Raw genomic sequence first — 25,659 nt, 5'->3', positions numbered from 1 at the left:
GAACTATCTTCAGTGTAAAGAAGAACAAGGAGTCGTGGAAGTGATGGTATGGCCCCCACAGAGCCCCGATCTCAACATCATCGAGTCTGTCTGGAATAACACGAAGAGAGAGAAGCACCTGGGGCTGCCTAAATCTACAGAAGAAGATGTTTGGGCCAATCTACCTGCCGAGTTCCTTGAAAAACTGTGTGCAAGTGTACCTAGAAGAATTGATGCTGTTTTGATGTAGATTTTTCTTCTGTTCACTCACTTTGCATTTTGTTAATTGATACATATAATCTATTAACATGTCTATTTTTGAAAGCATTCTTACTTGACAGTATTTTATTCACACCTGCCTAAAACTTTTGCACAGTACTGTACATGTGAGATGAGTAATGCAAGGTACTGTATGCAAACATTATTAAAGTGGCATTATTAAAGTAGCTAGTGATCCATTTGTTAAAGTGGCCAGTGATTTCAAGTCTGTATGTAGGCAGCAGCTTCACTGTGTTAGTGATGGCTGTTTAACATTCTGATGGACTTGAAATAGAAGCCTGTACTGTACCTGTACTGACCTCGTCTTCTGAATGGTAGCAGGGTAAATAGGAAGTGGCTCGTGTGGTTGTGATCTTTGATTATCTGTTTGGCCTTCCTGTGACATTGGGTGCTGTATGTGTCCGAGAGGGCAGGTAGTTTACCCCCGGTGATGCGTTGTGCAGACCGCATCACCCTCTGGGGAATCCTGTGGTTGTGGGCGGTGCAGTTGCTGTACCAGGCGGTGATGCAGCCCGACAGGATGCTCTGAATTGTGCATCTGTAAAAGTTTGTGAGGGTTTTAGGTGACAAGCCAAATCTCTTCAGCCTCCTGAGGTTGAAGAGACTCTGTTGCGCCTTCTTCACCACACTCTGTGCGGGTGGACCATTTCAGTTTGTCCATGATCTGTGCACAGAGGAACTTAACTTTCCACCTTCTCCACTCCTGTCCCTTTGATGTGGATAGGGGGGTGCTCCCTTTGCTGTTTCCTGAGGTCCACGATCATCTCCTTTATTTTGTTGACGTTGAGTGAGAGGTTGTTTTCCTGACACCACACTCCGAGTGCCCTCACCTCCTCCCAGTAGGTTGTCTCGTCGTTGTTGGTACTCAAGCCCACTACTGTTGTCTGCAAACTTGATGATTGAGTTGGAGGCGTGCATGGCCATGCGGTCACGGGTGAACAGCCTCTGGAATAAGTTCAGATGCTCTGGGTTGTTCGGACAAAGGATCCGCTTCGGGAAAATCGTATTCTTGGTTGTATTGCTGGAAAGTAGTTCTTCCTGGCTGTATGTAATGAAAGTAAAGATTTTCTGGGCTAACAATGTAAGAAATAATACTTTTAAAAAAACATACTACAAAGTTTCCTAAGGACTGGAAGCGAGGCGGCCCTCTCTGGCGGCACCATCTTAGTCAATTTTAAGGGAGTATGCAAGCACACCTGTTTGAACCTAGGCTAGGCACCAGCCTAACCAAAGCATGAGGAAGCCTTTTTTCTCTCAGCTCCTCAACACAATCCTCTACGCCCTCCACATTTTCAACTCTCAACTCTCTCCACGCACTCAACATTATCCTCCGCGTTCTCGACATGCTTCCTTGCTCCTTCGAATTGTGAGATGGAAATTACGCCACACACACCTGTCAAGTACACATTGAGACACAAACACACATTTCTGCTCTGATGTGCAGTAAGACAGACAGACGGACACACATACTTGAATCTCTGTTGAAAGGGAATGGCAGGCGTGCTGTTTATTTTGCTAAGTGTTCCAGTGCTAAAGAGGAGAGGGGTTGTAAATGCAAAGAGACATATCGAGATCACTCACTTTCACTGTAATGGAGCTGAAGAAGATGCTGGTTCAGTCACACTGGTTAACACCACTGCAACACTAGGGTGTGTGTGTGTGTGTGTGTGTGTGTGTGTGTGTGTGTGTGTGTGTGTGTGTGTGATGCAGTACTGGTAGATAAGATGAGGGGGGAGAGAAAGAGGGATATGGAGAGAAAATGTCAGAGAGAGGAGAGAACAGGAGCGGAGTGACCATCTGGCATTTCGAGCCCATTTGTAGCCTGTCTAAATTGGATTTTTTGGGGGGGTAAAAATATCGTTATCTGGAAAATAATAGGGGCCTCAAGGAAAAAAATGGACTTGTGAGGGGGCCTTAAGGGGGAAAAAATAGTCTGGTGTGTTAGAAATGCCAGGGATGTTTTCTGGTCCCAGTCCGCTCCTGGGAGGGAATAGGTATGAATCTGGGACAAGGGAGAGCGAGAGAGAATGAAAGAAGAGCTGAGACGGGGAGAAAGATAATAGGGGAGTGAGGGTGAGAGAAGACAGGGGGACCATGAATAAGTGTGTAATAAGGGATACAGTAGGGAAAGGGAGGAGAAGTGGAGCAGAGGGAAAATATGAGGGGGAGAGGGATAATTGACAAGAAGAAAGAGTAACAATTAGAAAGATGAGAATGTTGAGAGAGCGAGCAAAGCCAAGTGTGGAAAACAACCAAGCAGATGAAATAAGTGTGGTTTGGTTGGAGGTTGACACATTCAGTACATTTGTGACTCACAACCTGGATTTGGTCTTAAGTAGCAACATTTGAAATTATGTTTTTTACATGGGATAGCTCAGAGCTACAAAACGGTATATCACACACTGCATTTTTGAGGAACAATGGGAAAGGAATTCTGCTACGAAAGTTGATAAACTTGTAAACTAACTTCTGCGAAAATGGCCTTTGAATGTTTTGGTATCTAGTGAAGCACTCTTCTTTGTCTACACCCATTCAGCATCGTTCACACCCTCTTCAGCTTTAGCCCCACCCAGCCAGCTAACGTTAGCTAGTTAAACAACAATGAACGTAGTGCCAAATCATGTACTTACTACCCTGCATGAATCTGCTGGGAGCTAACAGACCAGATTCAATGTTAGCTAGCTAACATTAGGCTCTAACTAGAAAAGCAAACGGCTCTGGGATATGAATAATAACATCATACACATAATGTTAGCTAGGGAGCCAGCCAGCCAGCTAATGTTAGTTAGCTAGTTAACAGTACACTTTAGCTTGAATTGAAACCACCTTCTGTGAAAATTAGAAACCTGTCATATCTGAAAATGTAGCTAGCTAGACTAGTTTACCCATATACATCATCATGCATGATGGACACGTCTCCTTTGAAACGTTTCTGAAGGACAGCGCAACACAAGGCTAGAGCCTCCCAACACACTCCTCCCTTTGAAAACCATTGAGTCGCTGCGTCGTTTACACACCCATTTGTCTGATTTGAAGGACCCCTTATAGTCCTCAATAATCGACAATGTAATAATCCTTGTTACGTGTTAACTCTCTTGCTCTCTTTCTTTCAAGCACACTCGGTACTTCTATCCATCTCTCTCCAGGTGCTACAGAGACAGAATATTCCAAGGACCTCCAAAGCCTTCTGACCAACTACCTGCAATCTCTCGAAGAGCACAGAGAAGTTGGCTTCGCTCGCAGTAGTATAACTGTGCACCTTCATTCTGGCCATTTGTGTGATATAGCATAGATCCAAGGGTCACTGGTTGGATTTACTGTACTCACGCTCTTTCCTCACTCTAAAGGTATCCCAGACGAATTTTAAAAAAGAACGAGTCTTTTCCCTTGTCGCCAGGTGAGTCTGCTGGGCCATGGAACTCTAGAGCAGCACATCAAAAAAACATGCTCAATCCACACTGGCATGTGTGCGTAGCACACAACACAATAGAGAATGTCTGAATACAGCTCTGGAGTTAGAGTTGGGTATAGAGAGGTACTTAGCTTTCCCATCAAGGCCTTCTCTCTCCGTTTCAACACTGGTCCTGGTCTGCTGCTGTGACTGCACGTGTTCTTCTCTGTCGCCTCGGTCCCGGCTCTGCAGTCACATTGACAGGTTGCTGCTTCTGGCGTTCACTTTTAATAAAGAACAAGTGCAGGCATCTCCCAGGTCCCAATCAGTGATGCATCAATGAATTACTTTTGTGATCAACATGGGGAGGAGTTACCAGGGGCGAATGACGTGCACACCTTATATTTGTCTCTGTGAAACCCGTACCAGGTGAAATAGGTTCTGGGCATATAATGCAATGTATGGGGACAGCTTCTAATAGATACATAATCACCTCTGTGACACACCTTTCATCACTAGCTGTGTTAGCGTTTACTGCCCATGTTGCTGAACAATCCAAACTTTTTTGTAAGTACCAATGAAAAAAATGATCAAAATACACAACATATTCAGTTCATAAGCATTTACTGTAATACCTCAGCTGTGCAACCACAGCTTTCTTCCTGGTCTGTCAGCATGCTCCTCTCTAGTGATCTTACTCCCTCTCCACCTGAAATGCAATGACGACAAAAACACGAATAACAATGTGCCTATTCAGTCAATAACTTCGCTAACCAATGAAACACAAATGTGTACACGTACAAGCCTATTCTTTATCAGCCAAATTGTACCAAAACAATAGCCTCTTTGCTACTTTTTCAGTTACCAATTCATAAATAAACAGTCAGGGGAACGAATTCATTTGGCAATATGTGTTCAATAGTCAGTAGCAAGTTTTCAAAGTATAGCTAGCAAATATATAGTTTTTGTTTCCTAAAATCATTAGCTAGCTAGATTGATTAACTCATCTGATGGTGGGAGTTAGCTCTTCCCCAGCAGTTTCAACCTAGCTAGCTAGATCATCAATCAGGCTTAAACTGCAGTGAAACAGACAAGACAGCATGAGCCTGATCATGATTCTATCGCATTTAAGCTAGCTAGCTACCTAATGGTTTTAAAATAATCTTTATAGATAATGTAAATATATTGGTTTTCCCCTTGCATCTAGAGCTGCCTAATATAGCAAGCCAGTTGATAGTACAGTAGCTAGGATGAATGCAATGTGTGACATTAGTAGCTATAGTAGCTATACATAGTTAAACTGGAATTACTGAGTCTACTATTACAGATATCCACTGGCAGATCTTTACATAAATGAAATAATCAAAACATTGAAATAGCATTAGGCTTAATTAGCTACCTAGCTTTCTTACCTGAGAAGAAGTGCCTTGCTGGGAGTCCCATGTTGCAATGTGGCTACTGGCTAGCTACCTGGTGATGGAAACACCACGTCATATGGGTTCCACCTACCATTTAGCTAGCCAATCAATGGCATTGTAACAAAAAGCAGTGCTAACTTTGGTCAATAAGCCTGCCAATAACATTTGAGTTACATGCCATTGTAGAGAGCACCGGGGGAAAACTACCTTCCCTCAAGGACACCTACATCACCCGATGTCACAGGAAGGCCAAAAAGATAATCAAGGACAACTACCTAAGCCACTGCCTGTACAGGTGCATCAAAGCTTGGACCGAGAGACTGAAAAACAGCTTCTATCTCAAGGCCATCAGACTGGGTTAAATAGCCATCAGAAGCACCTTGGAGGCTGCTGCCCTATATACAGAGACTTGAAATCACTGGCCACTTTAATACTGGAACACTGGTCACTTTAATAATGTTTACATATTTTGCATTACATCTCATATGTATATACTGTATTCAATTCTATTCTACTAAATTTTGGTCTATACCGCTCCGACTATGCTCGTCCAAATATTTATATATTCTTAATCCCATTCCTTTACTTTGGATTTGTGTGTATTGTTGTGAAATTGTTAGATATTACTTGTTAGATATTACTTGTTAGATATTACTTGTTAGATATTACTTGTTAGATATTACTTGTTAGATATTACTGCACTGTTGGAGCTAGAAACACAAGCATTTCGCTACACCCGCAATAACATCTGCTAAACGTGTACGTGACCAATCAAATTTGATTTGATGTGATATGATATCCCGTGAGCACAAGGGAATTTCTAGAGAGTGCAGATGGGGATGTTACCATGACCGAATTACGGCTACACCGGTAGTCACCGGTCATGACCGGCAGTCACCGGTCATGACCAGCAGTCAAATTCCACATGACCTCTGAGTTACAATAAGTAGGTTTTGCCAAAACTGCGCTTTAATACCTCGGATGGTCATTAGTAGCCCATCAAATCAAACGCATCATGAGGGCCCTGGCATTCAGAGTTTGTGTAGAATAGGATCACCTGTTGTGCAGGCGAGCCAGCTCCTCATAGCTGGTTAATGCATGGACTGAAATAAATGTTCCTATATGCCAATGTTGCGCAACATTTCTATGGGCTATGCAATTGCGTGAGAAAATAGTTTTGATGGCGTCTATTATTAAAAAGAGAAGGATCACATCAGCTTTCTATAGGCTTGGCCTACTATATTTATTTCACAACTTTCCTAATATGAAGCACATTGCTTCGCTTTACAACCTGTTTAGCCTACCTGGCTGGCATGATCATTAACTGTGGTTAGTGTGCTCCATTCACTATTCAAGTGCGTAGGATGACATGTTTTTTTTTTTTACCCTGTTCCTGACAGTTAATGGTCCATTCTAAATCAAAACTGATTTCACACGTATATTATTTAGTATATGTAAAGACGAGCTTAAATTGACAATAGTCTGATGGTTGAGTAGTATCACTTGTGAATGATGCCCAGTGTGTGCCGTCTAAGGCAATAAACAGCCATTTGTTTTACTTTGGTGACTTTTAAATCATAGTTAAATGCATCCTGTAGCCTTGCCCGTAGGCCTATATGTTTTGATAAGGTTCATATCACAACTAAAGCCATCAAATAACTCCAAACGTAGTCTATAGACCCAAGACTCCCTGGAACACAGTTTGAGAGCCCATAGCCTACAAAGCCTAGTGAAACGTAAGCCCAGCCATTGCGCATTCGCATGTGAAAGCAGAGTTTTGACTGGCTGCTATTTAAAAGCGGATCCCTGCTTTCTCGTGCTGCTATCTTTATTGCTCAATTCTTAAAATTAAGCACATTAATACGCTTTACAAACAGTATGGCCTACCTGGCATATTACAAAAGTAAGCGCAAGTACCCTACTTTCGCTATTGGAGTGCAGGCTACGGATGATTTTTTCCCCCTCTTCTGTGGGACAAAAAAAATACAAATGTGTAGATGAAGGGGAAGAGACAGGGTTTTAAGCCTTGAGACAATTGAGACATGGATTGTGTATGTGTGCCATTCAGAGATTGTGTATGTGTGCCATTCAAAGACTTATGTGCCTTTTAACAGGGTATGGCAGTAGGTGCCAGGCGCATGGTTAGTGTCAAAGAACTGTGTGGCTGCTGGGTTTTTCCATGCTCAATAGTTCTCCGTGTGTATCAAGAATGGTCCACCACCCAAAGGACACCCAGCCAACCTGACACAACATGGGCCAGCATTCCCGTGGAACACTTTCGACACCTTGTTGAGTCCGTGCCCTGACGAATTGAGGTTGTTCTGAGGGCAAAAGGAGGAGGTGCAACTCAATATTAGGAAGGGGTTCCTAATGTTTGGTAATATGTTCAGTGTATATTAGTAGGCTATATGTAAAGACCAGATTAAATTGAGAATAGGTCTTATAGGTGGGAATAATATCAAGTGGTTGTCAAATTGTGAATGAGAGACTGATGAAGAGTGTGCAGCCTTTTCTCAAGAAACAGCAGAGAGCTTGTCTTTCATGTGACTTTTTTCAAGTAAAGTAATTGGAGTTGCATCATGCAGCCTTAGAATGTATTATAAACCATAACATATAGTCTAACGTTTGTATCACAACTAAAGTTGCATTAACAACTCCAATTTAAGTACATAGGAGGACCTCGTTCTTTGTTAACCGCTCAGAATAGTGCACAATCCCTCTCAAACCGTTTGTGAAAAATATCTTTCAGATTTGATTTCGCTGTGTTAAATTGTATTGTTCTTACTATAAAATAATGTCACGGGGAATTATAAACAAATCTTGCCTGCTAAATGAACTAGTGCAGCCCACAGCTGTATGGCATAGCATACATAGGGTTGTCTCAGAATATGCTGTTCTGTTCTTCTGAAATAGGCTACATTTTCTTCATATCATGTTTCTTTAGACCTGTCTGAAATAAATAATGGATTTATTATGATGGTGTAGGCTATATTAAATGGACTTTTTTAGACTTTTAGAATTTTTTAAATGTAGAACTACCAAAGGTCCGCATTAGTGGCTTGTAGGCTATGCGTGGAAGCCAGATATGCTAAACCTGCTTATGTTAATTAACGGTCAATTACTGAGAGACTGGCAGGTATTTGCATGACAATCAAAGGCTGACAAAATGTCATGACCACCACATCCCTAAGCACATCTTCCAGCAGGGAAAATGTCTGCTCAACACTTCATTTCATGCGCTCCATTCCAAACAACATTTTAGTCTGAACTCTTAAAGGTGTTTCGCATGGTTCCCATCCAGAAGAGTTTGTGCATATATTGTGAAGACATTTTGTAAGAAATACTGCATCAAACATCTTAGTTAATGTAAAATTGCACTTCTAAAATCTCCTCTGCAAAAATGTCAAAATGATTGACAGATTTCTTGAGTTATCTGAGATGAATTCGGACTATTTTGAGGAAGTGTATACTGGCTTTGGCGTCTTAAAAAGACCCAACAGTACTATTGCTGCTTTTTCTTGTTTTTCAAGCGTAAATCTTTTAAGGGAGTATGCGAGCACACTTGTTTGAACCTAATCTAGGCACCAGCCAAACCGAAGCGTGCAGAAGCCTTTACTCTCTCAGCTCCTCAACATGATCCTCTGCACCCTCCATATTTTTATCTCAACTCTCAACTCTCTCCATGCGCTCAACATTATCCTCTGCGTTCTCGACATGCCCCCTTGCGTCTTTGAATTGTGAGAAGGAAATTACGCACACACACACACACACACACACACACACACACACACACACACACACACACACACACACACACACACTCCCTTGGCTCTGGCCTACATTGTGCATCCTAAATGAGCCACATCATCAATTCATCACAACACACTCCTGTAGAAGCCCATTGGGAAAGAGGTAACAGGCCATCATGAACCAGGAGAGAGGGAGGGTGTCCTTGAAAAGGAGGAGAGGAGCAAAACAGGAAGGGAGGAAGGAAAGAGGGGAAGAAATCTGGGTTGTATTCATCAGGGCACACACTAGCAAAATGTTTCAAATATTAATCAACGGAAACTGTTTCTTGTTGGACAAGTTCAGGTAGTCCCATCCTGTTTTAGTCTGTTTTCCTCTGTTTCGTGCCAAATGAATATGACCCGGGGCAAAATAATTTCCAATATACTATTCACTTGTGGCATTCTGGAGTTTGGACTTAATTATGGACTTAATTTCTTCATATGACTAAGTTAGTAATATGGGAATTATGCAATGTCATCCAAATGGAGAGAGAGAATATACAATGTCATCAAACTTGAAATGGACTATTACAGCAGGACAAACTTTCTGTGAATTGTCAACAGACAACCGACCTTGATAAAACTCAGATTTTCAGTTCTCAGCTGGATAAAACTTTATAAAAGTTCCTCTGTCTTGATCGATCACCTTGTGCGTGTTCTTGTCTGTTTGCTTAGGTGAGGGTGACCTTAGGTGACCCTTAGTTTTTCAAGAGTGATTGAGATAGAAGTGGGGAGATAGAGGTGGAGTGAGGGAGAGATAGACAGCGAGAGAGATACATGGGACGGAGGTGGAGAGAGAGATGTACAGAGAGAGAGACAGATGGCGAGAGACAGAGGATAGAGGCGGAGAGAGAGAAAGACAGAGAATAGAGGTGGAGATAGAGGGGAGAGATAGACCGAGAGAGAGACGGACAGATGGATAGCGAGAGGTAGCGATAGAGAGAGAGAGAGAGAGGGATAAAGGGGAAGTGTTGATGAATGGAGTGGTCTCCGAGAGAGTGTCTGTGTGTGTGAGAAGAGGAATGAGGTCATTATCTCTATCCTCACCTGTGGCCCCTTGGCCACACCACTATGCACACACCACTGCCCAGAGACGGGGATGAAACACCGGAACACAGAGCATTCCATCAACACCCCAATCTCTCTCTTTCTGTCTATCTACTCTGCCTCTACCTGTTCCTTTCTCTATCTCTGTTTCTTTTCCCCTGATCCTCCGGTCTAACCCCTCGTACCGAGTGAGTCATCATCATCGTCATCATTATCATTATCACAAAGCAGGCTTTGTCTGTGTCCTCTTCCCACTCTTTGGAGGCGATTTCCCCCTGCCGAGCCAACGGAGCAGAGAAATTGCCTGTTACCTGGGGTCGATTTTTCATGTGCTTGTAAATTGCTTTGTATTGACACTCTGTCAGAATGGGGTTGTCACAGCAACCAAACCCAGGCCAACCTCCTTCCACCCCTGTCCCCCACGGCCACTGGCCTTCCACTGGGAAAGTGGAGTCAAGACTGTGTGTGTGCATGCATCTGCGTCTGTGCTTATGTGCAGGCTTGTGTGTGTTGGAAGTCATGTAATTGCTATAGAAATTGAAATGGAATTCCCTCAAGAAAGAATGAATGGAATTTGGGGTCAGGAAATGTCGGAGATTAGTGAGGTAATAGGGGAGCCATCCGTGTCTTTTGCGGTTATATCACAGACAATCGATAGTGGTTTATCTTCTTTAAAAAATCATACAAATTCCTCTCGTACTCTGAAAATATATTTCATTTTGACCCCCATTTCTATGCTCTCGGACCTTCGCTATAGCACTCCTCACCTGTGTGAGCGTACAAGGCTCGATGGAGATAGAGCCCTTCAGTTAAAGCTTCATTAAAGGGTGTCTTTGCCCTGTAGGCCACTGTAATTGCTTGTTCCTACATGGGGAAGCGCCTTTGTAACTGGCTGCCAGAGGCAAGGCTGACACTGAAAGCCTGCGTGTCGGGCAGTAGGTTCTCTCTACTTCTACCTCCTTTCTCTGTCTGTCTGTCCATCTCTATTTCGACGTCTTTCTCTCTCTCTCAAACTTTTATCTTTCTTTCGCTTTCTCTCATTCTCGCCGTCTCCATCTCTTTTGTCTCTCGCTTTCTCTCTGTCTCTCGCTCACTAATTCTCACTCTTTTTTTCTTCCTTTGCCAATCTCTGTTTTCCCTGTTTTCCCCACATCTTGCATCCTCCCTCTTTTCCCTTTCGCTAAATTTCCTCTGTCTGGTGTTTCTCTCTTTTGCGTAATATCTATACCTCAATAGGACACTGCAGATGGAGAATTCCCTGAGTGTTATGAATGGAATGGCATGTCGGTCAGTACTTAGGGGAGAGTGGGTAAGTTGAGCCATGTTTTACTTTGCATCCAGCATCACTCCATCAAGAGAAATATAGTATTCTTTCGATTAAAGATATCTATATATATTTCAGGATGTCGTGTATCCCTGGGAATCATGATAATTCATATAAATATTACAGTTTTGAAAACACAGCTTGTCCAAAGAAAGGGGTGTCTTGGTATAATTTACAAGGTAAGTTAAGCCGCCTACATATTTCTGTACTGAATGAAATATTACAGCTACCTTTTTAAAGCCCTGTCTATCTTTATTTCCCAAACAGAATTCAACACAATCACAATCACTTTCTTGTCTTTAATAACCATTTTTTTTGCATCTTATAGGGATTTAACCAGGACTCGGTTGGGGGCTGAAATGTAAGCGGGCATATGCTTGCGTTTCTCTTAAGTCATTAGGTATGCCACAGCACCACGCTCTGTGCTTGGCATGCTGCACCGATGTTTGCGTTTGACACCATCTATCCCGGTATGGGACCACATGAGACTATCCTGGCACATGACCCATGCTAGGCGTCTTTCTGGCAACATTAATGGTGGCATTGAGAAAGAAGGAAAGGCAGAAAAATGTGGGCAATGTTTGGGTAGATAACAGTAGGAAAGAGAGAGAGAAAGGAAGAGTAAACCAGAGAGAGGGAACGGCTTCATCTCGACTGCTTAAAATTCTGCCCTCTCCTCGTCTCCTCCCCTTTATCTGCACTGATTGGAAAATACTTGGAGGCTCATCGTTGGGCTGGCTTTCACCTGGTCATGAAGGAGAGGAGGCAAGGTAGGACCTGATTTAGTGAATTGGAAAAAGCCTGAGAGAGATTTGGAACCCTCCATCCTCCCATCCCTCCTCCTGTCCCTCTTCCCGACAAAGAGCCAACCCTCCTGGCAACCGTCTGCTCCTCTACCCCCCTCTGTCCTCTGAGGCTCAGCTGTTCCTCCACACCTCATTCATTAGGACACGTCTGCCACCGGAGCACGCTCCAAAACAACCTGGACTTTCAGAATAGATCCGCTTTTCAGCAGACTACTAAGGCTGGGTTTACACAGGCAGCCCAATTCTGATATTTTTTTGCCATTAATTGATCTTTTGACCAATCAGATCAGATGTTTTGCCACTAATTGGGCAAAATATCAGAATTGGGCTGCCTTTATAAACGCAGCCATAAAGACACAAATTCAATCAATCACAAATGAAGGAAAACTGCACTACAAGTTCACTGTGAGAATGTTTACCCTCTTATTCCGAAGTGTTAAAACTGTTAAAACTGTTATACCCCAACACACTTTTGCCGATAATCATTGGATAGTGATGCCATTCTGAGTGAACCTGAAATGTGGTATCCCTTTATCTGCAATTCACTGACTTCTGGCCCTAGTCTTACTCCGACTACACAGACTTTATCCATAGTGCCCACTCGTGTGGATGGGTCATATAATCATTTGGCAGTAGACTGGGGTAGGCCTATCAATTGAGACAGCCACACCCAATCTCCCTTACAATGTTACAGTATGCAGCGGAATACATTTCATTTAAACTACAATCCATTCAGGAATGCAAGAAAACACTGTACGGTCAAACAAGTCTCTATTCAATCAGAATTCCATGTCCAGGACAATCCCTGAATTGATTTGAGAGGAAATGTACTTTGGCAACAACCTAAAATAGATTCTGAATATCCGTGTTTTGAAGTTTGGTGTCCATTTTAGGACACCCTCAGCCTCAAGCCTCGCACTCATTGAGTCGGTCAACATCTCAAGGAGGGGTGAGGCTTGAGGGTGTCCTAAAATGGGCACCATACAGCAGTTTCGTGAAATTACCATTGGTCATGCTGTTTTAAAGATATACAGACATTATGATGGGCTGAGAAGTACTGCACACTACATCTAAAGGTCAACAGCTTCGTCTAGAGAGAGTAGCTCTGTACAATGAAACCACTACTGAATATGTAGAAGTGCTATCATTACTCATCTGGTATAGTGTGCAATGTTCACATGGGCTTTTAGTGGATCTACTGCAGCTATTATATAATACAAGTGCTGAATATTTAACACAGAACGAGTGAGTGCATAGAGGAAGATTAAACTCTGGGATTGAGTGAAACAGACAGATGAAGTTGGTGTATGAGGACAGAGTAGAAGTGGGGGAAATGAGAAAGAGAGAGTCTGTAGAAGGAAGAGGTAGAAGAAGTATTCTGAATTCATCATCTGTTGTCATTTCAGATGTGTGTATTTCTGTACTGTACTTTGACTGTGGACTCACACAGCTTGCTCACCTAGGGTTTGGAACGAGACTATATGGACGAGGAGAAACATACTCACAAGGGGAAAGATCGTTTGGGAGAGATTGAAAGACAGAGTGTTTATTTAGAGACAGAAAGAAACCAAAATAAAACGGTAACTTACTGGGTTTCCAGTATGACATATTTTCTAACTTACCTCCATGCCTAATCAATCGCTGTGTTTTATTTATTTAATATAACTCCAAAATATATTTTGTATCATTTATTTCCATGAGCCTCCTTGGGCCACTGAAATGCTCAGCCCTGATTGGCTGATAGAATCGTCTACTGTCCACCCCCTTACCCATTCAAAAAGACAACAACAAAGGCACATGGTAGTCAACTTGTCATTTGGAGCTGGAGTCAGATCCTGAAAGTGACAATCTTTCACAGGTACATAGGCTACTTTGTTGAGTCATCAAAATACATTCTGCATCTTCATTTGCTATATCATTGTTGTACTGTTTTCAATAGGTTATCAGAAGATTCAGACAGGTCCCAGAACAGCCTGTTTTTGATATTTAGGAGTCTTATTTTTGTGTATATTTATATATTCATATAGTTTTAAATGTTATGATTAGATTATTTATTTGTGTTGTTCCAAATGTCTGAATAAAAATTACAGTTAGTGCAGAATGGTGCTTTTTTGTTGGCAGGGGGGTGTGCTGAAGGGGGAGGTTCCCCCAGGGAGCCATGCAAGCTAGAACCACCACTGCCTGTAATGGTCATACTTTCCAAGTTATAGTATTTCCTCCATAAGATTTTTTTACAACATCACAAAATAATTCACCATATGACATTAGTTTCCATATCTCCCCACTGACCATTCACCACATTCTTTATGTTAGAATCATTGTTCCATTATCCACTTTTTGGACGTTAGAGTTTTGTGCGGGCAAAAGTCTCTGGAAAGAAAGGGACATTCCTTTAGCTAATACTGGAGGATAGAGAGAGAGAGAGAGAGAGAGAGAGAGTCCTCTCATGCTTAACTTACGACCGGTTGTGGAGGCATCAGAACCCCCCACACCAGTTCCATCCTCCCCTATGCGGGTGGGAGAAATTCTGGTTACTATCAGCCATTGCTAAGCTGATCTTACCCATTGTGATGCTCACAGGACAGTCATGACAGTTTTCTGTTGTTGAAAGCAAAATAAAGAAACCAGACGACAATGAAAGGTTGTCATTCTTCATAAATTCTCATAAATTCTCATAAATTGTGAGTTATTTACATAACATAATAAACAGATCGTAAAACAAGGTTAAAATGACATTTCAAAATCATGACATAAGTATCTTTTCAAGTTGTTGTTTTACATGTGCTCAAGCTCTGGAAGATATTGAGAGGAAAAATGACATGTTGGAAGTAAGAGGGTGTTTGCTAAACACAATCGGACAGGAGATATTGTGCAGCAATAGAGTAGTCATTGATGGTAAAGTATAAAGAAGTAGTGGTTTTATTTACATTGTCATCACCAGATTTCTTGAACACTGAAGTTACTATACACTACACAGCCACAATCTCATCCCCTGACAGGGAAAGTGGAAGAGTTGCAATATTGCGCACTTATTGCACAAACACACAATTACAGCTTCTCACCCCAGAAGTTGTTTGGCGGAATCTGTTGTCATGGTTGGGGTGAAAAGATACCGGAGAATAGACCTCCAGGAGGACGATTGGTGACCACTGACCCTACACACTCTACAACTGGGTCTTCAAATAGTTATACAGTGAAAAACAGATGTGACCGACCGGCTCGATTCGGTCTTATGCGGCAACATTTGAAATGATGTGTTTTACATTTGGATAAAAGTACGGACTCAGTGCTAGAAAATGGTTTATCATACACTACAGTTGAGGAGCAATGGGAAAGTCATTCCGCTTTGAAACTTGATCAACTTGAAACCCTACTTTTTAGAAATTGGCCCTTGAATGTTTCTGGTACACCTACTTCTTTGTCGACAGCCATTCAGCATCGTTCACACCCTCAAGCCTTAGCCCCACCCATCTCTTTAAGGATTAAAATGTGAAGTCGTGCTAGACAGAGTGAGTACTGTAGTGTACTAAACAACGAAAGATATCAAGACTAAAGGCTGGTTTATATTACGTCTATAAGAAAAAGAAACGCACACCCATTAAGACGAGGTGCTGGCTAGCGGGATAGAAACTTGAAAATAATAGAGAGCCGCACACTCTAGGAGCTCAGATGCAAAAATGTAATACCAACGTTTCGACAGCCAAGCTGTATTCATCAGGGTATAATTATATTACGTCTATCGACATGTCTGTAGACAGTTGTTGCAGGGGCGTCGTGAAAATTGTGTTGTCGTTATGAAAAAGTATAAAAACAAAAATGATAGGCTGCATGACATCAGCAGCATGGTGGTCCAAAATAGCATATCTGGTGTACTTTAACACCAATAAACACATCTGTTTCAAAACTAATGTAGTATATGTCAATCTAAACTATGTTTTTATTAGTTTCTAGCTTGTTAGCTAACGTTAAGTTAGCTGGCTAACCAGGTCAAATAATGACCATATCATAGCTGTCAATGTCTTTGGCTTTAATAAACTCATAACAAGATCATTATTTACAACTTAATGGCGGGCTAATTACAGAAAATTGTTTACGGTTGTGAGTGTGACAAAATAAAAGCAGGGCATTTTATCTGAGAATTATAGAACTTTGACACTATCTTGTGCCCAAAAGTTATGTCCTAATTTGACTTTGGTGCAGGACATGTTGTTTTTCACATTACTGTCTTTGGTAAACACACACTATATCAATGAAAACTATGTTTATTTGTCACATGCACAGAATACACAAGGTGGAAACAGTACAGTGAAATGGTTACTTGCATAATGGAGTCTTTTGTTTAGACATGTAGCTAGCTAGCTAAACAATGAACCGTAATCCCAATTCATAATGTTACTACCATGCATGAAGCTGCAGGTAGCTAAAGCTAATCAACTAGGTTCAATGTTAGCTAGCTAGCTAACATTAGGCAAAAACTAACAATGCAAATGGCTTTCTGAGATACGAATAATATTACTAAACAGATCATACATGCAACGTTAGCTAGCGAACCAGCTAGCTAACAGCAACTTGCAATGAATACGACTTCCTGACAAAATTAGAAAGATATATATCAAAATGTAGCTAGCTAGACTCTCTTACCCATATATATATGGATGAACGCTTCTCCCTCTCTGTCACGTATGCCATGGTTGCACTTAAATTGAATCCGGAGACAGGTGTTTTATACAACAAACGTTTGTGTGTTCTCTTTTTGACTCGCTTCGCATATTTTCCTTCTCATGCCTCCACTTGGTATTCCACTGATTTCAAAACTCAGTCAATTTATTCTGTGACAACAACACTGTTTCTCACCGTTTCAGAAGACTCTACACTGTCTGGTTCAGTGAAAATGTTTTGCCAAGTCAGTGATTTCCTCATCGTCTGATTCATTTTCAGAGTCAGAGAGAGTCAGCGTTGCACGGTCGTCCTCCAGAAAGTGGAGAGCATTAGCAACACCTTTGCAATTCTTTGTGAAATCATTCAAAAAAGCAACGTTCGAAAGGATTACCTACACATACTGAGCAGCTCATCTTATAGAGAAGCACGCTACATGGCAGACCAATCCAAACTCACGTCTTGGCATATCCAGCCCATCCATTATCTCAGCCAATTATGGCTAGTGGCAAGGTTTCTGTTTTTTTCCATGGCTAAACCAACTAGGCTCGTAATTTAAACGTTTCATTCGTATTTACAGATGGCATACAGGGACATGACAGTTCACATGTTCCAGAAGGAAGTTCTGCCAAAAAACACATTTTGATAAAACATTTGTTTACGTTCAAATGCCTCTCCCGTGGACGTGTGACATACGCCTAGTTTTCTGAAACGATTCAAATATGGTCTTCTGTGAATAGCTTACAAGTCCAGCCTTAACGTTACGTTAGTTCAGAATAATTACTGTTAGCAAGCCGGGTAACTTAATGACCATTATGTGAGCTAACGTTACACATTAGACACATTACCTAGGTTGCATGCAAGGGGGAAGAGCGAGACGATGGTGTCATCGATGGTGAGGTTGTCAACTTTGAGTGTGGGTTTGGTGCCTTGTCTGCAGAAAGAAATGGACAGAAGCAAAATATGAGATGCAATAAATCTAAATCCCATTCATATTAATATCATCATTTGCTTACCTTTTACAAATTAACCGCCCTCTTACACAACATCTTTTGACTTATAGAATGTGTTGACAAAAGTAATGTGGAAATTAGAAATATTGGGCCTACAAACTTTAGGTCTTTATGATCCTGGAGATGAATAGCTGGGGTCTACACTAAAGATCCCTCCCAACAGTAAGCCAGACACATCTAGAGAGGAAGAGATTCTCTAGCCCCAGTCTTATCAGTTCGTTACGCCTCTATTGTGATGGGAGAGAGATGGACAGCAGGCAATAGCCCAACTCTGACCAGGCCATTAGACTGAGTGGTGATGGTCACGGGTTTAGGACATTTATGACATCCACAAGCCTCAATGCCTAATTTTTCCAACAATTGTTTACAGACACATCATTTCACTTATAATTCACTGTATCACAATCCCAGTGGGTCAGAAGTTTACATTGAGTTGACTGTGCCTTTAAAATTTTGGAAAATTCCATAAAATAATGTCATGGCTTTAGAAGCTTCTGATAGGCTAATTGTCATAATTTGAGTCAATTGGAGGTGTACTTGTGTATGTATTTCAAGGCCTACCTTCAAACTCGGTGCCTCTTTGCTTGACATCATAGGAAAATCAAAAGAAATCAGCCAAGACCTCAGAAAAAAAATTGCAGACCTCCACAAGTTTGGTTCATCCTAGGGAGCAATTTCCAAATGCCTGAAGGTACCACGTTCATCTGTACAAACAATAGTACGCAAGTATAAACACCATGGGACCACGCAGCCATCATACCCCTCAGGAAGGAGACGCGTTCTGTCTCCTAGAGATGAACGTGCTTTGCTGCAAAAAAAGTGCAATTCAATCCCAGAACAACAGCAAAGGACCTTGTGAAGATGCTAGAAGAAACAGGTACAAAAATATCTATATCCACAGTAAAACAAGTCCTATATCGACATTACCTGATAGGCCGCTCAGCAAGGAAGAAGCTACTGCTCCAAAAACGCCATAAAAACGCCAGACTACGGTTTGCAACTGCATATGGGGACACAGATCGTACATTTTGGATAAATGTCCTCTGGTCTGATGAAACAAAAATGGAACTGTTTGGCTATAATGACCATCGTTATGTTTGGAGGAAAAAGGGGGAGGTTTGCAAGCCGAAGAAAACAATCCCGACCGTGAAGCACGGGGGTGGCAGCATCATGTTGTGGGGGTGCTTTGCTGCAGGAGGGACTGGTGCACTTCACAAAATAGATAGCATTATGAGGAGGGACAATTATGTGGATATATTGAAGCAACATCTCAAGACATCAGTCAGGAAGTTAAAGCTTGTTTGCAATTGGGTCTTCCAAATGGACAATGACCCCAAGCATACTTCCAAAGTTGTGGCAAAATGGCTTGACTAAGGACAACAAAGTCCTTAATTAAAATTCTATAGAAATCCTATAGAGAATTTGTGGGCAGAACTGAAAAAGCGTGTGAGGAAAAGAGGCCTACAAACCTGACTCAGTTACACCAGCTCTGTCAGGAGGAATGGGCCAAAATTCACCCAACTTATTGTGGGAAGCTTGTGGAAGGCTACCTGAAACGTTTGACCCAAGTTAAACAATTTAAAGGCAATGCTACCAAATGCTAATTGAGTGTATGTAAACTTCTGACTCACCGGGAATGTGATGAAAGAAATAAAAGCTGAAAGAAATAATTCTCTCTACTATTATTCTGACTTTCACATTCTTAAAATAAAGTGGTGATCCTAACTGACCTAAGACAGGGAATTTTTACTAGGATTAAATGTCAGGAATTGTGAGAAACTGAGTTTAAATGTATTTGGCTAAGGTGTATGTAAACTTCCAACTTCAACTGTAGTTCCTGCTCTTGTGTAATGTTTGGATGTGCATAAAACCCTTCATAGTCCGACTACTCTGTCTTAATATTATATGCCCACGGAGAGCAATTATGATGCCTGTAACTATATTTATATGTAGCCTATTTAATTAAAACAAGTTGTTTCATTTTATTGGAATTTGATTAGAATTATTCACCATCTTTTTAGGTCTTATCAATTGTCAATTTAATCTTGCTTATTGACAACGTTTGACATTGCTAAGACATAATGCAATTTACAGTTGGCCTATATCAGTGCTAATGCTATGTTTAAAAATATATATATTTCATATTGAAGCCATGCAATTAGCCTACTTAGAACAATGCGGACTGCAAACATGTTCAACATATTTAGCAAATATGGGATAGGCCTACATTTTGTTTGTCTTTTTCTGTAGGCTATTTATTTAACGGACTAACATTCAAATTAGTGTTGATAACAAAAGGCTGTAAATAGTGTACATAACTTGAAGCAACCACATATTTAGCCATAGCTGATTGGCCAGTGAAGGGCAAAGCTTCGACACACCTACAATTAATTTATTCATCAAAACCAGGCCTTTTCGCCTCACCACCAGCTATTGCGGCGATAATTCCAGCAGTGAAAATAACAAATATATTTCTGACACTCCTGGACATACAGTGCTATCGCCAGTAATATGATGTACCATTGCGTTAGACTTGTTAAAATAGAGCTCTAGGTGAGCTTAGAAGTCTGAGGAGGAATGACGATATTCCTAATATGGATTCCTAACACTTATCCCCCAAGTCACTCCTAGTGTGTGTGATTGACTCTGAGCCCTATTCAATCAAAACCGCTAACTGTAACATTTTGGTTGGAAAGGAACGTTTGAGTTCCTTTGTGTTTGTTGAATTTTGAGGCAGGTGGTAGCAAAGAATAGGAACGCTGTGCCTCTTTCCTCACCGAAGGGATGTAACTGGAAACAAAATTGTGTAATTATTGCAATTTGAAAAATAACAAATATAATACAACATACATAAGAATACAAAATAAATAAGAAGACTGGACACTGAGGTATGTGTTGTGTGTGTGCGTTTCATTGTAGCTGCTAATGATTTATTTATTTATATTTTAATTGTTTATGGATGCGGAAAGATGAGAGGAAGGAAGAGGTGGCGGGGCGACATATTTTGGAACAGGTTGGTGATGATCACAGAGTCTGGGGGGCCCGTGTTCATGACTAATTCATGGGCCCTTCTGGCCCCTGGGGCCCCTGGGAATACTGTAAGCACATGCAAGACCGAGAGAAAGGGAAGGGGAGAAAGAGAGACATGGGGAAAGAGGGGGTGGAAAGGAATGGTGGAAAATAGAGACAGGGATGGGGGGTGGGGTGCGGGTAAGAGAGACGGGGTGAAGGAGCAAGCGGAAACCCCAGATCTTATTACCATGTTGCTTTAGCCCTGGTGTTACCCACTTGGCGGCTAGAAGGAAACTGTCAGGCAGGAAAAATAGAACTCAAAATTGCCCTCACACACAGATCTTGGATCAGCTTCCCCTACTAAGAAACAAACCTTTACCAAATGGAGGTGGAGAGAGAGATGGGGGCATAGCACTGACCTGAAATCAGTGTCTATGGGCAACTTAATCTTCATCTCAATTTGTTTAATTCGTCCTTCTTTTTGTAGACAATCAACAGCAGCATGTCCCCCAGAGCTTTAAAACGCTAAACTACAGTTGAATATGACCAAAAAAACAACAACATTTGTTTAACTTTCTGTCAACATTTGTTTACAAGTCTGCAATACCTCGGGATGTTTACCAGAGCAGTCTGTGATCTCGGTCTGTAATCAGAGCCATGTTCAAAGGTAAGATAAGGACCCAGCAAATCCCTTCAACCTGGCGGCGACACACTTCACAGCAGATTACAATGTGTCTTGTTGCCTCGGCAAAAGAAAGTAGCCATGTTAATGCGAGGGAAAGGCAGATATCAACAAAGGACTGTTGTTGTTGTTGCTTCTTCCTGCTTTAATGGGGGCTCAACATGGGATCGTTTGAAGAAAAGGTACACAATTGATATTATTATTGACAATAATCTAGATCAAATGAAACAAAATGGACAAGCTTCCGTTTGAGACCTGCTCTCGACAACTGTATGGATAGAATAGAATCATGTTTTATTATATCGTAGACACTGGAAGGAGACCTAATACCACATGTCTTGGGAAAGGGCCACTGAGGCAACACATGTGATTTGCACGATACAGTGTATCAAACATGTCATTATTGTATAGTAGTGTTGCAATTGCTGAACACAGAATCAAACAACTGACGACCCCATAAATGACTTAAGGAAGAAACACAGTTTCACTGGGAGACCAATGGTTTAGCCGCGCTACCAGTGTAACCTCTGCTCCCTTGAATCCGTAGTGGTCAAACTGCCACATCCATTTGCGACCGTTACGACAACAAAGATGTTACTCCAAACAACCTACACTGTTTTCCCCCATCGGACATCATTGCACGTGCGATAGAACAGCATTCTTTTTCGGACCAAGATTTTGGATGCTCCTCTTGTCCTTTTCATAAGCAATAACAAATGTGCCTGGTGCGATCAGTGGCGCTCTTTCACCTCATGAGGATCTCATCTGTAAAGACTGAACTGTATCCTAAGTTTTGCCTTGGGATAAGAAGTTGAGTAAGTAGTCAAGAGGCGACGGCGACAAAATGTTGACTCCCCAGTTCCTGGGGAGCTAGCTCTTTCCCGTTCCCAAATATTGTGTGTGAAATCCCTGCATGGGTCATGTAAATGAGTCCTCGCTTGACCACCATAGGATAGGTTTATGAGGTCAGCACTGCAGGTGCCAGCTAGTGAATAAAGATGCACATAGCAGGTTTGAATAGAGGAATGTTCGCAAGCTTTAATTTAGCCATATACTACTCAGCCTTAAAGTATTCTGCATACAGCAGATTTGACTAGGGGAAAGTTGGAAAGCTTTAATTTAGCCATGTAATACTCTGCTTTTAAAGCATTTAGCATATATTCCACATACCCAAATTAGCATACCATGAAAAAGGAGATATGAAGCTATTTCATAGGCCCAGCTGAGGCGAAATCTTTAGCCCTACAAATTGCAACGGCCTGAGCCTTGGTGCATCTCCACCCCCGCCACACACACACACACACACACACACACACACAGCTCTAGCCCGTCGCCATGAGAACCTTCTTACAAATCCTTACAAGGGCAGAACTGCGGTACTGCGGGGTAAGCTGTCTATCACCGTGGTGATGGGGACCGAGAGAAATCAATTTTTCATAGACAGACAACGCTGGTACACCAGAGTGCTGTGCAATGTGCATGAGATATCAATAGTGAGGAGAGATGCGAGGCAGGGGAACCAAGAGAGAGGAGCCAAAACAAGCTGAAAGCCAAAACACCTTAAAAGAGCTCAAAATGGAGAGTGCCGTGAATACTGTACTTTTCACAGTTGTTCCAACTTCATACTATTCTGTTAGTTGTTTTTACGAATGAACAAGAAAAGTTGGAGTATAAAGTTGACCCTGTTTCGACCTTTGTTAAAGTTTTCTCATTCCCTGTGTGAGAGTGTGCTGTAAGTAAGGGGATGGAATTTTATGTTGATATACCCATTTGGCCTTTGAGAGGCAATACCTCTCTTACTGACTGAATCGATGCATTGAGTGAGATTTGCACGGATGATATTAATATTAATGTAACTCAGACTTCAATGCCAAAACTGGAAGGGATAGTGCAACACTGTTAGCATGCTAGTTGTTCCTGTAGACTTCCAGTCATTGCATTTATGCTATAGCAATGGCTCAAGAAATCACCTTCAACTTCCTTCAAACTGCATGCAGAGACTTACAAATGGTATTCATGAGTTCTACTGATTCTGGGTCAGAAGAAATGCCACACTTTCCCTTTGAGCACCTGACACATTTTCTTCTACATCAATTTTAGCTAAACATTTATTTTTTTAAAGCAGCAGTGGAGTAGCAGTAGTTTAACACAGAGGGAGGAACTTCATTCAGAATTGTCCAAGCGCTCAAGATTGAAATGTGGGACAATTTCCACATGATTGAGCTCACACACACACACACACACACACACACACACACACACACACACACACACACACACACACACACAGTCCCACTGCAGCTGTTAACACCTGCTTATATACACATTAGTCGTGCATGGGTACCTGTGCAATGACTATAATCCATCATCGCTTGCAACACCCTCATATACCACTACTACATCACTGTGCAGATGTTGGGCAAGCTGCCAGGGCCAAGATAGAGAAATACAATCATCGCAATCCCCCCCCCCCCCCCTCCACACACAGTTTAACAATGTAGTCCCACCCTCCTTCATTACAACATTGCTAATTTCCCATTGATGCTAGAATAATTTCCATTATAAATGAGATTGTAATTCCGCACATTGATACAGATCAATTTGTCGGACAAACTTTAGACATGATGCAATTTTGCACTAGACAATGTTTTTGTATACAATGGAATTGAATGTACTATGTACTGGTTAGGAAGATTTATCGAGGTGATGATCCAAATAAATAAAAGACCAAGAATCTCATTACAAACTGAATTTCTTCCTATGTTCCTCTGATCACAGTCCAATCAAATCCATTATGGAATTGTCCCAAATCAAACCAAGTCATAAGAGATGGCTTTTCAATACCTCCCTGTTACAAAATAAAGATTTTCTTAAGGTCCTTAATGATGGAATCAAAGAACTCATGGTATTTAACTCTGATCCTGATATCAACCCTCGTAATTTATGGCAAGTGGCCAAACGCTATGTGAAGGGGCAGCTACACCTCATTCTCCTCCAACCTTCATAAACAACGAACGGTCCAAATAAGAAATCATCTAGAGGAAGAAATTTCAACTTTGGAATCCTTACAGAAAGAATCCTGATTGGAGGAGAGGACAAAGAAACTTGCAGCCCCGAATGCAGAATACATAACTCTGGCAAATGCCAAAACAGAGTTTCTTAGTTAAAGGACAAGACAACAAAATGGACAATGAGGTCTCTGACAGACCGAGAAGATTACTAGCGATGAAGATCAACCAATCTGAACGACTTGCGTCAACAGATGCAATCAGAGATTCCGAGGGCTTAGTACGCACCTCATCTACCAAATCAACAACATTTCCCCCCCAATTTTATTCCAACCTATAGACATCTGAAGTACCAACGGACGCATTTAAAAACGATCGTTCATTTCGGATGTTTCCAATTCAATACCTAGTGCCATGCAAGTCTTTGATGATTTCAGCACTAATTGGACAAAATACTTTTGAATGCCTCTAAATGATACCAGTAAGCTGGCGCATTTAACCCCAACACTCCCTGTCCAGTTTCAGTCCTCTGGATTCACATATCTGGGCCTCAACATATGTTCTACCCATATTCTCTCCGCCAAAAACAATCATACTGACATGGTGGATCAAATGAGGAAGAATCTAGTTCAATGGGCCCCTTGTCATAATGACCCTACAAGGTAGAGCATCTGTAATCAAGAAGAACATTCTGCCACATGCACATTTCATTTTTTTGTGCACTTCCTCTGCCCCCTCCCATGAACCTTTTTAAAGAACTGGATAAAGCATGTAGATCATTTCTATGCCAGATGAGAAGCCCAGAACACGACTCACTACTCTTCAGCAGCTCAAACTGTCTGGAGGTCAGTGTTACTACTGGTCTTTTCAGCTGAGATCATTGAGAATATGGCTCGACCCACCATCCGAAGCTGCTTGGAGAGCTATTAAGGAGTCAATTGTTAAACCTGCACAAATACAAAACCTCCTGTTTTCTGGGGTGAAGAAATCATCCCTGTCTTTACCTAAAAACCCTATTATTAAAGAACACCCTGGGGGGTATGGGAACAAATAAACAAACATATGGGAACGGAATGTAAATGTAATCAATTGACCTCGATCTGGAATAACAGTCTTTCGTTGTCAGACTTCAAACGCTTCACTTCTTTCAGTTTGTCCAGGAAAGAACATCCATGTGTTGAATGAGATGTTAAATAATGAGGGTTTGGACTGTGTGTTCCTTCCAGGATCTGCAGAAAGCTTTTTCTCTACCAGGC

General features: G+C 41.6%; 1 pseudogene; it reads left to right on the top strand.

Moving 5' to 3' along the window:
• Positions 1-1,180: 1,180 nt before the first annotated feature.
• The window catches only part of LOC135559833 (zinc finger CCCH domain-containing protein 11A-like), a 45,306-nt pseudogene continuing 20,827 nt past the window's right edge, over positions 1,181-25,659 (top strand).

The sequence above is a fragment of the Oncorhynchus nerka genome, linkage group LG15, assembly GCF_034236695.1.
Source record: "Oncorhynchus nerka isolate Pitt River linkage group LG15, Oner_Uvic_2.0, whole genome shotgun sequence".
NCBI lineage: Eukaryota > Metazoa > Chordata > Actinopteri > Salmoniformes > Salmonidae > Oncorhynchus > Oncorhynchus nerka.
Note: the sequence above shows the minus strand (reverse complement) of the source record. Positions and strands in the feature narration are given on the sequence as shown.